Source organism: Malus sylvestris, chromosome 13, assembly GCF_916048215.2.
Source record: "Malus sylvestris chromosome 13, drMalSylv7.2, whole genome shotgun sequence".
Classification (NCBI taxonomy): Eukaryota; Viridiplantae; Streptophyta; class Magnoliopsida; order Rosales; family Rosaceae; genus Malus; species Malus sylvestris.
In genome coordinates this window covers 7,904,952-7,917,467 of record NC_062272.1, presented here as the reverse complement: position 1 = coordinate 7,917,467, position 12,516 = coordinate 7,904,952, and the positions used below count along the sequence as shown (strand labels likewise).

At 41.3% G+C, this 12,516-nt stretch overlaps 1 non-coding gene across 1 annotated transcript; it reads left to right on the top strand.

Annotated features, from left to right (window-relative positions):
* The first annotated feature begins 10,268 nt into the window (after positions 1 to 10,268).
* On the top strand, positions 10,269 to 10,431 carry LOC126598231 (U1 spliceosomal RNA). The gene has a single exon (XR_007614747.1). It is a non-coding gene; the product is annotated as a U1 spliceosomal RNA (small nuclear RNA).
* The last annotated feature ends 2,085 nt before the right edge of the window (positions 10,432 to 12,516 follow it).

Genomic DNA, 12,516 nt, shown 5'->3' with positions numbered 1-12,516 from the left:
AAGGAAATGCTATTATAATAAGGCATACACATTACAAATGTTTTGACCCTCAACCACTTGAGATCTTTTGTCACACAAGCCATTCGGCAAATATTTAAAGAAGAGGGAATTTAGACAACTGCTTCTGAGTCTTTTGCATTCCTAGCACTGGAACACTTGATCTACGCTGACCTACCTCTATACTTTAACTCAGAGCTTCAACATGCGTACTTTGACACAAAGTATGTGATACTAAATGTTACAACCAACATGGTTCACATATCGAAAACATGGATCCCTTCATGCATAGCAAAACATTCATAAGCATCACTTATGTCAATCAACATAAACATCATACATTCCAACACATTCATACATAAACATTATACATTCCAACACATCCATACATAAGCCAACTGTGCTTCGAAAGGGTTCAACACACTTTGTGTCATTCGACACTTGCTACAATGTGCCTCGACACCTTGCCCTTATTCTCACCAACTAGGTGATGAAGGAACTCACATTCGTGCCACCAACTAGGTGATGAAATGTACAACCCGTACTCTCCTTCATGCCACCAACCAGGTGATGAAATGTACAACCTGTACTCTAATATTATTTGGCAACTTGCCACTCTTATCACCAACCAGGTGAAGAAGGAACTTACCTTTGTGCCACAAACTAGGTGATGAAATGTACAACCCGTACTCTAATATTATTTGGCAACTTGCCGCTCTTATCACCAACCAGGTGAAGAAGGAACTCATCTTCATGCTACCAACCAGGTGATGAAATGTACAACCCGTACTTTCCTTCCTACCACCAACTAGGTGATGAAATGTGAAGAATGAACTCATCTTCGTGCCATCAACCAGGTGATGAAATGTGATGAATGGTGATGAAGGAACTCACCTTCATACCACCAACCAAGTGATGAAAGCAACTCACCATTCATTCCACCAACCAGAAGACGAGTGGTACAACTTGTACATGTGAACTCCTAGCATTCACAAATAATAAAAAACCCTCAAGCTTTACAACTCAATTAGGGGAGCACTTATGCCTAACAAGAGTTATAGTCACCAACAAAGTCTTATTGCAAGCCAACAACGGCTTCAGTGCATGGTATACGAAGATCAAGCTCTTCAGCCCTCTTGCATCTGCTTCAGACATTTCTCTTCTGTAACAATGCAAACACTACAACTCGTAGAAAGCTTCACACATTCTTGATCAAGACTGTTCGAAGCAAATTCAATTTATATGGTTCATTCAAACCTTCAACTACTACAAGGTGTGGCTTGCATCACAATCTCTTGCTCAACAGTGTGGAAGCAAAATTTGTATATGTTGTCTCTCTATAAAATTGAACAAATTTCTAGTTTTACCAAAAAAAAAAAAAAAGGAAATTGGGAAATCAACAAAGCTTCATCAATGGAGGACAACTACAAATTCTCAAAAGCTTCACACACTCTTTGTGACAGCCCGTCTCGGAAAATATTAATTTCTATAATTTTTTTTAAGTGATTTTACGAAATTGTCTTTCGAGACACGTGTGTTGGCGGAGAATATTGACGGTGTCGTGACACCTAAACATTTCTTTCTTGGCCTATCCTTGTAGTACTCGTCACTACGGACGCGTGGGCGCAAGCGGTTCGTGATTTGGAGCTATAGCGAAGAAGTTATTAAAGTTTGAAATTTGATTAATTTTATTAATTTCAGAAAATATAGATTTTTTTCCTTTATAAAATCTGGTGTATTTGGATGGCCCAGATTTAAAGAAGAAGAAATGGATGGTGCGGATGGAAAGGAAAGAAAGAAAAAGAATAAGAAGAAGGGGATTGGGCAAACTGCCCAACCAGAGGGAGATGCAGTAGCTTCGGGAGAGAAAGGAGGGAGCTGCCGAATTGGGAGGAAAGAGAGAGAGAGAGACCAATCGGAACAGGGAAGGGAGGAAAGGAGAGAGGGCGAGAAGCGGAGGAACGAAGGAGAAACGGGTTGGGGGAACCCGCAACCCGTGTTCAACCCGGTCGGCACCCGTGTGCAATTTTGACGATTTCCACCCATTTTTCTGACGAATTGAACCACCTAACCACTTGGGAAACACTCTAGGACCTATCCTCTATCCTTCCCACCCCAAATTTGGTGATAATTGGCCTCCAAATTAGCAAAATCGCACCGGTAGGTGCGATGAACCCTAGCCTTCGATTCTCTCAATTTTGAAATGATTTCTTTCAATTGCCACCACCCATGGCATTCTCTTGAGGCCTAGAACAAAGCCCAAGCAATGGTTGGGACGGTGGAGTTGATTTGAGGACGGATTGAGCACACCCAAAACCTAGGGTTTCCGACGGGTTTTGTTGAAATTGGATGCCTTAACGACCGAATTGGCCTTGGACGCAGGTATAAAAGTTTCTCTACTCATTAAGATCTTCATTTCTGTAAATTTTGGTAATTTTTGGAAATAGTTGGATTTTCCGGCGAGCCGGGGCGGTCGACCGCCACCCACGGCGGCGCGTGCGGCGGCACGTGGCCAGTGGATCTCCAATGTTAATTTTAGGTTATATTTGATGTCTTGAGTTCAGTTATGATAGTGGTTTAACATTAGTTGATCATTTGGACTTAATTTCGATACGATTCATGGTTAGGCTAAAAGGTGAATTGGCGATCCAACCGTCGGATCGTCACCAAACTTTGATACGTAATAGTACGTAATATTTGAGGATTACAAGAACTTACGGATCGGGAATCCGATTTACGGATCTTTCGGAATTGTAGTTATAAGTTCATAATATAAAAGGTTAACCGCCACTCGGTTTTGGAAAATGGCGAAGATCCAACCGTCGGATCGTAACGAGATTTTAGTATGTTGTTCTAGAAGCTTAATGTGTATCTTGGGAAGTGACGGATTGGAAATCTGAGTTGTGGATCTTTCAGATTGAGTTACGTGGGGTTATGACCCTACCGTTGAACTTAGTTGACGGTTGACCTTCGATCAACGGGTCTCACATTATTCTTGAATGCCTTTGTGGATGTGTGTTATGTGAATTTCATATTCTATGGATAAGAGTTCTGAGACGTGGTTTGATAACTGTTTTAGGAGCCGAGCGTTCGGGACGCCTTGGTTATGTTGTTTGGGAGTCGTAGCGCGAACCCCAGGTGAGTGGGCAGTTTTGTTTTCGTATTACCTATATACAACTGTTTTTCCCAGAAAATACGTTTATACGAAAATTATGAATTTATTTGCCATGCATGCAATTATTGAGATATTTAGTTTGATAATTGATATATACATATGTGAAATGACGCGGTGGACGCTCAGGTGAGTTTATTTATTTTCAGCTGAGTTATTTATCATGGATTGCATTGAAAGCTCATTATCTGCACCTAGGTGATAGTGCTTATATTGTTATTCACCACACCGCACGCTCGTCTTGGATCCAAGTAGGTGGATGTCGTACAGACCATGTGAGGGTTCCGACATGCTAGTCGTATAGATCACTAGATGTGATTCCGACTAGTGGGTGACCTTAGTTATGCGCGCTGATGATTGCTGAGAGAAGCACTAGAGCGTATTTATTTCACCATCTTAGTCGTACAGACTACTTTAGGTAGTTCCGACTTATGTGCAGTGTAGTGCCGTACAGGTCACAGTTGGTGACTCCGGCAGGGCCGTACAGGTCACAGTTGGTGACTCCGGCTGGATGGGATATTGAGCTATAGAATCAGCCGTACAGGACCACTGTAGGGTCTCCGATTGATTTATTATTTCACCTGATTTATATTGATGCATTCATATAATATTTTGGCATATGGCATGGCATGTCATATCATTTTTGAAAAGCGTGAAAGATTGTGATTTGAGCTTTTGATGATATATATAAGTTTATATACGATTATATATTATTTTCTGGGAAAGTATACAAGTTTTTCAGAGAGGGGTTATAAATGTTGTTAAATGAACTGTTTTCGAAAAGCTTTGTTTTACTGACCCACTCAATTTTGTTTTGCGCCCCTCCAGGTTCTAGTAGCAAAGTTCCTTATCGACGAGGATTCGTGGCATGTCCCTGTTGCGGTGGCTACTTTTGTGGGTACGGTTTCCACCTACATTGCTGTACTTGACTATGCTCTGACATCACGTGTGATTTGGGTTCATACCCACGCACAGTGCACTCTGTTATTAGGCACCTTTAGGTTTAAAATTATTCGCATCTTTCCTTATCATCACTTTATGGCTTCGTCACCTTCCAGGTGGCGGCCAGCACAGCTCGATTCGGGGTCCTAGTGGACATTCCGGATCGGGGTGTGTCACTCTTGATCAAGACAGTGTGAAGCAAAACCAATTTATGGTGTCAACAAAAGCTTTATCAATGGAGGGCAACTACAATTCTCAAAAGCTTCACACACTCTTGATCAAGACAGTGTGAAGCAAAACCAATTCATGGTGCCAACAAGAGCTTCATCAATGGAGGGCAACAACAAATCTCAAAAGCTTCACACACTCTTGATCAAGACAGTGTGAAGCAAAACCAATTCATGGTGCCAACAAGAGCTTCATCAATGGAGGGAAACTACAATTCTCAAAAGCTTCACACAATCTTGATCAAAACAGTATGAAACAAAACCAATTTTTGGTGCCAACAAAAGCTTCAACTCAAAAGCTTCACCTACAAAGCTTCAACTCCAAAGCTTCACCTACAAAAGCTTCAACTCCAAAGCTTCACCTACAAAGCTTCAACTCCAAAGCTTCACCTACAAAAACTTCAACTCCAAAGCTTCACCTACAAAAGCTTCAACTCTAAAGCTTCACCTACAAAGCTTCACCTACAAAGCTTCAACACAAAAGCTTCACCTACAAAGCTTGAACACAAAAGCTTCACCTACAAAGCTTCAACATCAAAGCTTCAACATAAAAGCTTCACCTACAAAACTTCAACCCAAAAGCTTCACCTACAAAAGCTTCAACACAAAAGCTTCACCTACAAAAGCTTCAACACAAAACCTTCAACATCAAAGCTTCACTTACAAAACTTCAACATAAAAGCTTCGCCTACAAAAGCTTCACCTACAAAACTTCAACTCCAAAGCTTTACCTACAAAGCTTCAACACATAAGCTTCACCTACAAAGCTTCAACACAAAAGCTTCACCTACAAACCTTCAACTCCAAAGCTTCACTTACAAAGCTTCAACACAAAAGCTTCACCTATAAAATTTCACCTACAAAGCTTCAACACAAAAGCTTCACCTACAAAGCTTCAACTCCAAAGCTTCACCTACAAAGCTTTAACTCCAAAGCTTCACCTACAAAAACTTCAACTCCAAAGCTTCACCTACAAAAGCTTCAACTCCAAAGCTTCACCTACAAAGCTTCAACACCAAAGCCTCACCTACAAAGCTTCAACCCAAAAACTTCACCTACAAAGCTTCAACCCAAAAACTTCACCTACAAAGCTTCAACACAAAAGATTCACCTACAAAAGCTTCACACACTCTTGATCAAGATAGTGTGAAGCAAAATCAATTCATGGTACTCAACAAAGTTTCAACCTCAAAGCTTCACCCACAAAACTTCAACACCAAAGCTTCACCTACAAAGCTTCATCTATAAAGCTTAAATATATATATATATATATATATTTTTTTTTTCGGAAAATCGAAAATTCAAAAAAAAAAAAAAAAAATCGAAAATTCAAAAAAAAAAAAAAAAAAAAAATTGCATAGGCCTCATCTTCTTTGGGCCTAACGACTTTCATAACAAATATATATGAATGAGGAGTTTTGGGCTACCACTTAGAAAGGAAATGGTAAAGTTTTGTTACTTTGGAAACTTGGCTACTAGTAAGATACCTTATTCGTCAACTCCCTCGACCGGAGACTTGGGGGACTCCTACCATATGCTACTGCACCTTGATACTTGGAAGTCTCACGACCACTTAGTGACTTGGATTTTTCAAGTCTCCAACCGAGAAGTTTTCCTCACTCTGGAAATTAAAGGAGCACTACCTCAACCTACATGCTTCACTCACAAAGCTTCAACAAAAGAAAAAATTCAAAGAACTTAGTGAAGAAGGCTTTGGTGTATTTAACACAATACGTTAAAATGAAGCAAAAATTATTTATTGATATCTTCGATAAGTTACAAATATGCACATATACATGAATCAAAATAAACAAACAATAGGGAGCCTTCACAAAGGTTGCTCAGAAGAAGTCTCAGCAGTCGGCAGAGTCCCAGAAAGAGAAGGCACCAGAGAGTGATCATTCGGAGCCTCAGTACTGGGCAGAGCCCCAGAAGGAGGAGGCACCGGAGGTTGACCATTTGGAGCTTCATTACGCGGTACAACCCCAGAAGATGAAAGCAATAATTGCCTTTGGAACAAACCCACAAACCTCTGATGATCAAGTAAAATCTGACCATCAGATTCCTGCAGCTGGTCAAGCTTCCTCTTCATGTTTGTAGCATAGTTATGTGTGAGTTTGTGCAACTGTTTATTCTCATGCTTGAGCCCTCTAATCTCATGTTTGAGACTTATCACTTCAGCCGTCAATGATTCAACTTGGCAGGTTCGAGCAAATAGACGTTGTGCCATATTAGACACAAAACCTGCACACTGAACACTAAGAGCCAGAGAATCCTTAACAGCCAACTCATCAGACAGTTTGGAAAGTAGTCTGTTATCTTTGGGAGTGAGAAAGTTCATAGCCACCACCGCAGCAGTCATATCATTCTTCATCACAGAGTCCCAAATGGTAAGAGAACCAGTATGGGATAAGAAGGATGGACGCCATATGTTGTCTTGAGGAGGCATGGCTGCCTTTTCACTAAAGTTCAAGTCAAAACGACGGTCCGATGGGCCAGACATTTTCAGAAATAATGAAGGAGAAATGAGGTCTAATAAATCTTTTAAGTATAAAAATAAGGGGAAAATTCCTACAAGAAATAACTCTCTGAATGTACTTCTTGCACACAATTGGTGCCCCTATAAAAGAAAGGGCAACATGGCCACTTGTTCAAAAATCGAAGAGACACCACTATCTGGATTTCGAGAAGCGGATTTTCCTGAGTAAAATCTGTTGACAATCTCCACATGCAACATCAGCTCCTCGGGTACCACATATAACTTTGCCAAAGATATCTGACAAAGTTTAGACACATAAATTTTGAAGGTCCAGCTACCCTACCATTACCCACAAGGGTAAAGGAACAGCACCACTGCTTGATAACTGGAAAGTCCCTATGTGTGTCAACCTCTGTGCTCCGTGACAAGGCAGACTGGCAAAAATGTCCAACATTTACTCACATCGAGAAAACATTCCCAACAGGATTACTTACTCAAAAATCGAAGAAACACCGCTATCCGAATCTTTAGAGCCAGACTCCTACCAGGATTGCTTTCTCAAAAATCGAAGAGGCACCGCTCTCTGAATCTCGAGAGCCAGACTTCCACTAGGATTACTTTCTCAAAAATCTAAGAGGCACCGTTATCCGAATCTCGAGAGCCAGACTCCCACCAGGATCGCTTTCTCAAAAATTGAAGAGGCACCGCTTTTAAATCTCAAGAGCCAGATCTCCAATAGGATTGCTTGTTCAAAAATCGAAGAGGCAACGCTATCCGAATCTCGAGAGCCAGATCCCCGACAGCATTGCTTGTTTGAAAACCAAATAGGCATCGCTCTCCAAACTTCGAGAGCCAAATTTCCTTGGATAAAGCTTGTCTGCAATCTTCACATGCAACATCAGCTTTCCAAATACCATAGACCACTTTTTCAAAGTGCTCTGACAAAGTTTAAACACGTGAATCTTGCAGCTCCCACTACATTGCTATGACCGAGAAGGGTAAAGAAACATCGTTACTACTTGCTGTTGGGACAATTCCTATATATGTCGACATTCATCCTCCACAGCCAGGCAAACCTGCAAATAATAAAAAATGCTCAACTTTTCTTCACATCCGAGAGGGCACTCTCAGCAGAGTCTCTCAAAATACTCAGCTTCTTTTCCCCCCAATAATACCTCTGCAAACAAGCCACACCAGAGCAAGAGTATCTCATATCATCAAGGTTAAAAGCAAGCGTATCCCATATCATGCGTTTCCCCTGTCTTTTCCTTTGCCCTTGTTCTTACCTGCAAGACAATGAGTAAGAGAACAATCAGTCAACACTTGGAATCAAGCTTCTAGTCAGGAACTGACTACCTAGAGCTCCTTGCCTGATTACTTACCTGGCATTGCTCTCGAGTATGTGCTTCAACATCTTATGCTTCTAGAAAAGATACCACATCTGCCTGAGGAATAGATAGGGAAAGTGAGAAGGATATAAGAAAGCATGTGGAGACAAGCGCAACAGAACACGTGCCGATTCATCTATTACTTGTCAACAACAAAAGTATCATATATCATTAAGGTCGAACGCACTCTTGATTTGATGGACTTGTTTTGACCCTCAAATTCTTAAGTTGGCCTTATACTCTGGAGGAAACCAGAAAACCCTCCAGCCCAGTTCAAGAATAAGCATGTGGAAAGTTACTTCTTCAAAAGTAAAAGTATCTCATATCATATCTTCTCCTTTTTCTTCTCTTTATCCTTTTTGCTGCTTGCAAGATAGGGAGAATGAGAACAATCAGCCGGAACTCGAAATCAAACTTCTGATCTGGGACTGATTGCTTGGAACTCTGATTGCTTACCTTGTCTGTCACCACTTTCGGCAAATCTCCTAGCTCGGCGACTTGGGGGACTCCTACTACATGGTTTGTATCGCGCTTGACCAAGCCTGAAACTACAAGTAAGCTTCAAATGAAATTGATACATTACTTTGTGCATCTCCACCAGTTAAAGATACCACCCCTGGATGGAGGAAAATTACTTCCAGAGAAGATGCCACATCTACTTATGAGACAGATAAGGCAAGTGAAAACGATACCACACTTCGGTACTTAGAAGTTTCGTGATTACTCAGCAACTTGGATCTTGCAAGTCCCCAACCGAGGAGCTTCCCTTACTCGGGAACTTAGGGGAGCACTGTTTGTACCATACTTGACCAATCTCGAAACTATCGAGCACCGGTTAACGTTATACCGTCAAAGACCCAGAAGAGTTTCCTTCAAACCAGGAGGCCAATCATAACGCGACACGTGTCGGCATCAGAAGTCAATCATAGCGCGACACGTGTCAACATCAGAAGCCAATCACAACACGACACGTGTCAATGTCAGAACAAAGCTAGAAACTCTCTTCTATAAAAGGAGATCATTCTCCCACAATATTGCCTAATGTCATTTGTACTAAATCATTCACTAGTACTCACTAAAGGAGAGTTTGAACCTATGTACTTGTGTAAACCCTTCACAATTAATGAGAACTCCTCTACTCCGTGGCCGTAGCCAATCTGGGTGAACCACGTACATTTTCTGTTTGCTTCCCTGTCTACATCCATTACATACTTATCCAAACTAGTGACCGGAACAATCTAGCGAAGGTCACAAACTTGACACTTTCTGTTGTACCAAAGTCCTCACCGATTTTGTGCATCAACAATCTACATTAAAAGGGATAAGGTGAGCTTAGCCTCACAATGAGTTAGTAATAATGTGGTTCAAATCTGACTTTGGCAAGAATCAAACCTAAGACCTCTTACTTACAAGTGAAAAGGAACACCACTAGACTGTGGTACTAAGTGGCTATACCTTCAATTTTTTTGGTTATGGTGTATACAATTGGATCATAGGGACTTAGCAAACTAGGGATTTTCACGTGTGTTTGTCAATGCATGGGCCATAGGCAGAGACCCTAGCATTTGGGACAGTCCCAACTCATTTGAGCCGGATACGTTCTTGAGGTCAGAAATTGATGTTTTAGGCCTGAATTTTGAGCGTATTCCTTTTGGTGGCGGGAGGAGAATATTCGTGGCTTCCGTTGGCAATGCAGCTGTTACACCTGATTTTTTGGTCACCTATTAACTCATTTGATTGGAAGCTTGAAGATGGAGTTGTACCAGAGGCTATGAGCATAGAGAAGTTCGGGCTCACCTTACAGATGGCTCAGCCTTTAAAAGCTGTTACCAACTGATTAGAGATTTTGTAGTTTCTATAATTAATCAACATTTTGTTAACTTTAAGAGATTAATATTATCGAAACATTGTATTAAAATGAGATATTTTGTATATGTAGTGGTATAACATGTCCCACACTTTTTTGGTTTTTTTGGTGAACTAATATGTCCCACATTGGAGAAGAGTAAGAGGAGGCAAGTTGAAGTGAGGATATATAATTGAGAGGTGTGGGATGATGGAATATACTTACCTGGATGGGGTCTTTGGGCGATCAGAAAGGCCCATGTCCTAGGTTAGTAACCTCCATTGCACTTTGGGAGAGGGGTGCTCATCTAAGGTCTGCCCTAGTGCTAGAACCTACGTCATAATTTGTTCCTGTGAGGGCCTGCGTGCGCGTGGCCCTTGTCCAAATAATAATTCCAAAATTTTACTTTCCATTAAGTGTTTTAAATAATAATTTTCCAATTTTGAAAAAAAATAAATAAATAAAAATTTGAAAATTTCATTTTTTCCGAAGTGTTTTCATACCATCAAGATTAAGTTCTGCAGCAAATGTTTAAACCCAACGAAAACAATTTGAGTTCTGCACCAATTTTTTTAAATATAACGACATATGTAAATTGATCGAATGTGAGATGTCAAAAATATTAACTGGTGCACCAATTGTTTAAACCAATGAAATATGCAAATTGATTGAATATCCTAATGATGTTAAACATTACATTGTAATGTGAGAAACTTTCCAAATGTTTAACCCAACAAAAGATGTAAATTGATCGAATACCCTAATAATGTTATTGTAGACATCGAAATTTCGGTAAATAAATGTTGACCGATAAATTAAAGTGTCAACGCTCATGTATTACATAAATTTTACACGTAGCGTGCGACTCAACGAAAATTGAAATGAGTTGGAAAAGTCATCAAATAGGACACGTGTCAACACCTGGCAGAAACAACTTATTTCATCTGGGATATTATATTCAAAATTAGGCCTTGGAAAATTCTATAAATACAAGCCCATTTCATTCAATGGGGGAGGAATTCATATTACACCTTGAAGCTCTGAAGCTCTGAAACTCCGAAGCTCTCAAGCATCCAGGTTCCCGAAGAATCAAGAAAGCTCTCTTCGTTCTTCGTTCTTCGCCCATCGCTCTTTCAAGATCAAGCCCCAACAACCTTTGAAGAAAGCACCATCGTTCATCATCCGTTCATCCAAGATCAAGCCCCAACGGCCCTTTGGATCAACAATCATCCACCTTCAAGATCAAGCCCCGACGGCCCTTGAAGAAAGTGGTCTTCGTTCATCGTTCTTCCAAGATCAAGCCCCAACGGCCCTTTGGATCAAAAAACGTCGACAAATCCACACATCCAACCGTTCTTCAAGATTAAGCCCAAAAGCCCCTTGAAGATCTGTTCATCAACCATTCTTCAAGATCAAGCCCAAAAGCCCTTGAAGATCCGCCAAAATCCACCTTCAAAGATCAAGCCCACGACCCTTTGAAGAAAGTTCCAACTGTTCATCCAAGATCAAGCCTCGACGCCCCTTGGATCAACGAAACACCCACAAATACACACCTTACGGAGATCGAATCAGAGGATCAAATTAGAGAGAGATTGTAACCCAAAACTATCAAATACAAATATTTGTTTGTGCACGTTGTTTCTTGTCTCTTTCGTTTCAGGAATTTTCCGTGTTCACAAATTGGCACGCCCAGTGGGACAATCTCTGCCTCTCATCTCTTTCTCCGTTCAAGAAATTCAAGCGCACTTCCAAAATTAATGGCATCAAGGAAGGCTCAAACTGTTCCCGCAACCGGCGCAAAGAACAAAAGCGTCCTCGTCGCAACTGGTGTCACTTTGGGCATTACGACTCGAAGCATGGAAAGAGCTACTTCTGCCGCCTCTTTCACCTCTGCATCAACTCTGCCAAGGGAACAAAAGCACCCAAGGCACGAACCTTTGATCACCTTAGCCTCACTAAGGGCACCAAGGGGGGAAAGCCCAAGGAAATACTCCGAATCCATGCTCTCCGATGCCGATTCAAGTGACAGTTCAGCCATGCAAGTCATGACCATTGGAGCAATTTCAATCGATGAGCAGCTGGCTCAAATGAATGAAGCAATCGCAAGGCTAACCCGAACTGTGGAAGAAAAAGACTTGCAAATTGCAGCACTAGTCAACCGATTGGAGGCGCAAGACGGCGATAAACCCGACCCAGAGGATGATCCACTAAAGGGAGGAGCTGGCGGAGATGAAGAACCCCCGGTGAAGAAAATCGATGGGAAGCCGGAGCCAGACCAAGCAGCGGCACTCATGGGATCTCTTTCTATCCAGCAGCTGCAGGAGATGATCACCAACACCATCAAGGCACAGTACGAAGGGAGCTCACAAACCTCATTGTTCTACTCGAAACCCTATTCCAAGAAGATTGATGCCCTAAAGATGCCAAGGGGTTATCAACCAGCAAAGTTCATGCAGTTTGATGGA